Genomic DNA, 6,068 nt, shown 5'->3' with positions numbered 1-6,068 from the left:
CCAGGAAAAAAAAAAAAAAAAAAAAAAAAGCATGACCAAAATAGAGGACTGAGAATCAAAAGGATCACATCCAAAGCAATTTGAAAAAAAATTAATAGACTTTAGCATCTTACTTATGGGTAACAAGTAATAAACCTCACAGAATTCTAAAACTGAAATAAAACAAATGTTTTAATTCAAAAAGCTGCTGAGGCAGGATGTATCACCAGTCCTCCAGGCATTAAAGCTCTATCCAAAATATGAAGTACTTTGATGTATGTCTCTGCTTTGTATGAGCAAATTTGAAGCTGATTATATGAGTTCATTAGACCGTGTTCCCCGATCACTGAATCATGAGGTATTATGGCTTGGATATAAATGATAGTTCCAGTCCCTCATTTCCTTTTTCATGGTCAATAAGAGACTTCAAAATGAATTTTGTTTCCATTTTTGGACTTCTAGTGGAATTTGTTGAGTGGAAAGTATTTTGAACCATAAATGCTGGTAAGTTTTAATAAAACTAGTCCTCAATAGTTTCCACATCTTATCAACTGACAGTGTCTAACTGTGTAATTCTAACCATACTTTGACATATATGTTGTACTTTAAAAAGTTGTGATTAATGTTGGGAATCTCCGTGAATCCTTTAGATTAGATGAGATGTGGTATTTATAAAATTCACTTGTAAACCTAGAAGTATGTAATCTTTACATGTCAATGGGAATTTGAAGGCCCAGCTTAGTTTTCTGTTGAATGATATGGTAAAATTCAATTTGAAGGCTCCTAGTTCTAGATCAAAGATCCTGCAGCCATGAGTTTCAAAGAGTTGTTGTAATATAAAATCACCCAGCAGTTCAGGTACATTTCAAAAATATTGCTGAATGAACTTGTTACCTGTACATTTTATGTTAAATGCTGTCTTTCCTCAGCTAGCATAAAAACAGAAGGTCAACATATATTTTGAACCTGAGTTGACAGCAAGATTCTGTGCCTGATCTAGAACTTATTTATATTTCTAGGAATTGAATGGTAAAGGCCTAGTGTTGATGCTGAAAAACGTATACAGAATGACTGGAACAAGTTATGATGTAAGCCAATATTTATATATATAAAATAAAAAATACTGTGGGCAAAAATCTCGATACAAATGACAGTCAAATCTAAGATAGTACAACCAGTCCTTCCTTTTTCATTTTATCTGATTCAGAAAGATTTGGTGCCTATTCACTATGCAGAGGTTCCCCAGCAGGTATTTTGATTCTCATTAGCTCTTTGCAGTGCACTGCTGACAGAACATTTGAAAGGGTCCTAAGTGCAGGCGACTGACTGTTGAGACAAATTCATGACATTGCATCACCAAGTTGCTGTAGATATTAGTTTCTAACATTGTATTTATAGCTGAACTGGAAAAGCAGTTCAGAGTTTTCCATCCCAGGAACAGTGACTGGCAACTTAAACAATGTTTATAGGTCTAAATTAGAAAATAAGAGAAATCAGAACTGACATAAGGAAATCCTTGTTGGAATTCCATTTAAACTCAAGTTTATTTGTGATTTTCAGATTTGAAAGAACATTAGGCTCCTCAAGTAGTTCAAGGAACTCTCATAAAAAAGTTCAGTTTTCTACTTTCTAATAATTTATTTTGCATTATGTCTGGAACCCAATGAGATAAATCAATAGTATCAAATCCCATGGAAACCCAAGTAGAACATACTGTACGAGATGTTATTATAAGCCAGCTGCAGAAGCAGACCAAACATCTATTTTGTCAAAATTTGTTGGAGCAGTAGCTTTCAGCAGTTTATTTAATCCAGCAGGATTTATCAAGACATGCTTCAGCAAAAGCTACTTATGAGTAGCACAAGTTGTTCATTCTAGCATTCTTCAGCCAAGCTAGTATTAATATCCATCTGATGAAATAACGTGGAGAAGCACTGCTGCCACTGAATAAGATGGTTTCATAAATATCTCAGTGGCAATCATACATATATATATGTATATATGCCCTTTCAGCTTCTAAACTCATTGTCTGTCAGTCTGCTGATTAAAGTAAAAGGGTTAGAAGCATGCAGCCTTTCCTTCCAGCCAGACTGCAGTCTCCCTGAACTAGATAAGAGTTTCTGGGTTTTGCAAAGTATAAGCCAGGTTCTCTCTTCTCATAGCTAAAATCTAGTATTAACAGTATGATAAACCTGGTGTCGATGACTTCAGAGAGAAATAGGTGGTGCAGCTAGTCTGTAAAAACATGTCACTTCCACTAAGTATCTCTTCAGCACAAGCCAACAAACTGTCTCTTGTCTCCCACTTAACTGCTGTGGCGACTATTATGAGAAACTGTTAGGAAGACAATTCAGAAATGAGATTACATTTGTTTCTTAATGTATTTAAAATGGTAATTGGAAAACTTGAGCTGTAAAGAGTTGAACTAGCTTCTGATTATAAACTATTTTTCTGTTCTGCTTATTATCCATGATGGCACAATAATTGAGATGATGAGCTCTCCTATGATTAAGAAATCCAAGGAATGTTTTCACCACACAATTGTCAGACTTAATTTAGTGTAGCTCTTTCTTAAAAAAAAAAGGGGGGGGAGGGCACCTTTTTTTTCAGCTAGCTGGACACTAGTTATTTCAAAAATATACTAGCACTCCTGTAAATCATCTTCTGCCATTTTTTGTTGTTGTTATTGGTGTTAGGAGTATCATGAGCTCATAAATCAGTGGATTTCTCACATTTTTAGGATTATCTCTAGAAAATCTTTATAGCCCTAAAGATGACTCCCACAAAAGTATTTACCACACTTCATTTCATCATAAGATGTCTTATGGGATAGTCTGCCTCCACACATTTACATGACATGGCCAACCACTTCAAATGTGCATTAGAGAAATCCCTGATGCATTTGTTCTTACTAGGATCTCAGTGTCTGCTACCTCCTGCCACCAGAGAATTTTCATGGTCTTTGAGGCAACTTAAAGAGAAGTGAGAGTTTCTTAATGTGGCTGTGTGACAACATGCTGGAGATGTTACAACATTGTCTTGCAGGACTTAAGTTTTGTTCCTAGTTTGATGCCTCTTCTCTCCACAGTCTCATCCAGAGTCTTCTGAAGCTATTAAAGCCTTTGATAATCTGTGGTTTATTTCATCATGTGGGTGTGCATCCTATAAATTGTGCTTCTTAGTGAATGACTTCATCTAGTGCAGACAGCAAATATCTAATGGTGATGTTAGCTAGCATCAACAGGAACTGGTTCATAACTTTTATCTATTTTTTCCTTTTTAAAATAAAGAATAAAAAGAAAGTTATCTCAAGCCCTGTGGACCTTACAGCTACTAACAGTATATGTATTTTTTGCTCTTATACCAAGTTATCAGAAAAGGAGGAGCTTAATGAGAGAGCACTGCTTAATGAGAGAGCACTGTTAGTATTAAAAAAAAAAAAAAAATTGGTCTTCAGAGGAATTAATGAAAGATCCTGGGCTGAAAAAACTTTCTGGAAGTGGAGACTAGGCAAAGAAAATTACACAGTTATTTCCCCATTTGGGGGAAGAGTGAATAAATGAAAGACAGTAAGTTCATAACATACGAAGAAAGGTAGGATAATTGAAGGTAGTTAAAAAGAAAAATTTCCCTCCTTAAATATTATGACTTAGATCAATGAGATTCTTATTCCTGATAGACAACTTGCAGTCTAAAAAGCTTTTAATTGTCCTTGATGAAATTAAGGGTGATGGTCTTTTGCTAAATTCTGAGTTTCAGCCATGGTTTATGTAAGTTGTTCACATTACTCACCCTATAATGATGTACTTGGCTTCATTGATTGTGATCTGGTTCTCATTTGTCTGGCATTACATTCTAAGATTGCAGTGACTCAGATTTCCTTTAGTTTTACAGCAGAAAGCACTAGCATGTATTGCATTAGACATCTCATATTTAATCACTTCTTTGTGGTCATCTTGTGTAGGGTTCTCAAGCAGGTGTATCCAGACACATAATTCTGCATTTTGAGGATAAATAGGAACTCCTTGTTGTAGTGTCACTATAGTGAATCTTTTGTTATATAAAGACTGACTTATATTTGAAGTTTTCCATGTAAATTGAAAAAAAATCAGACTGGAATGTTCCTGAGAAACGATTTAATCCTTTATTTTTAATAAAGATTGAGATCCATGTAGTTCTTTTAGAGCTTTTTCTTATAAAAGGCATGGAAGAGAAAGCCATGCTCATACTATACTACATAGGAAAAAAAAAAAAGTACATAAACAATTTGTCAGTGCTTTCAGCAAACCTTGCTTAACCTTTGTTTAGACAAAGCATTGCTGAAGCTGTTAGGTCTTTTACCCAGACGAGGAAGGCAGGAGTTAGCTGCTGTGGTGCTGCACACTGTTTTTACTTATTTATTAAAAACAAAGAAACAAACAAAACCTATACTTTTTAATCAGCTTTAAATCAATTAATATTTTCATTATAATTAATACAAAAGGCTACCCAAATCTTCATGCTGATAAAGTGAAATGGATTCAGGAATTATAATAGACTTTGGGTTATGACTTCTATGTATACTCAGACAGTGTAAACAACCGTGTGAACTTCAGCGTATGCTAACCAAAGCATGTACTCAGATTTCTTCAATAACCTATATCTTTACTGTTTTTCCATGCCTGTGCCTTCATTGTTATTGGGTTCACCTAGTATAAATAAAATTAAAAAAAAATTAAAACTATTATTTAAACTATAAAAATAAATTTATTTAAATTAACTCTGTGAATCACGTATGGTACTATCTCACCTTCCTTTTGTCACCCATGCACACCATCACAATACATGTCCAGTAGGAATCAGCCTTAAGAAAAAGGATGAACTGCAAACAGGTGCAGAAATTTTGGAAAAACTGCATGATCAGTTTCTCTGCTGGTCCTGGAAATGAGACAGAACTTGAAGAAACCTTGAATTTAATTCCTGGGCTCTATACTCCTATGCATATTCCTTCAGGCCTATGATTCCAAACTGATGAGCAGGGAAGGGAGAATGGAATGAGATATTGAAAGAAAACACGTAATTTCTGAAAGAAGATTGCATGTTTTTCTATCTTGGATGGAGAATATTCCTAGGACTGCAGAAACGCATCTCTTCAATAATCAATAAGACTTAATTAATAGGCTGAGCTCAGAGGCACTGTATAATAAGTACAGAAGACTCTGGCTTTGACACTATGAGAAGTAACCCAATGGTAATTACCAAAATTACATTTTGGTAATAAATAGATTTTCTTCGTGCTTGAAAAGACTCAGTCATGTACTAGCTTTAGTTCTATGCATAATTTAACTAGAGTACTTAATTAGTCTGTTATGTTCAGCTCTAAATAAAAATAAAATAAATAAAAATAAATAATAAAATAAATCAAATAATAGAATATAATAAAATAATATAAAATAATAAATAGAATAAGATAAAATATAAAAAAATAAAATAATAAAAGAAAAACATGATACAAGATTACCTTAATACTGCTCCTGATTTAGCATCAGTTTGATGCAGAGAGCAAAAATATTTTGATCAGGAACTGCAACAGTTCACCTTCAGTGGATAAGTAAATGTGTAAACCTACACAAAATACTTTCCAGGAAGTTTTGAAAAAAATATGTTTTGAAACAACTCTATCTAGACAGTAACATTTGTTAAGCAAATTTTCATAGCTACACATGGACAGATCATTGACAGCAGGAATTCAAGATAATCTGTAAGATGATCTAATGAACTTTTAATCAAAAAAGACAATTTTAAGCATCTTCACGTTCTCTGATTACAGCAATGGTTTTAATAGAAGTTGTATATTTCTTCAAATATTGAAGCATATGATCTTCCTGTACTGGCCAAAAAAAGCAAGTAGAAAATTGTAAGTCCTGCTGACCATGGAGAAGTTTATGTGTATGCCTGCAAGCTGTTGTTGGCTTATTCTGTTCTTTTTCCTGATACTCTCAGCACCGACCCCTAAAACCAAGTGCACACATACACACAAAAACACACACACACACACACACACCAAAAAAATCAACAAAAACAACCCACTCATTTTTCTTTCATTAAAT

The sequence above is a fragment of the Anser brachyrhynchus genome (genome assembly GCF_964034855.1).
Source record: "Anser brachyrhynchus genome assembly, chromosome: Z".
NCBI lineage: Eukaryota > Metazoa > Chordata > Aves > Anseriformes > Anatidae > Anser > Anser brachyrhynchus.
This window is presented reverse-complemented; position numbering follows the sequence as displayed.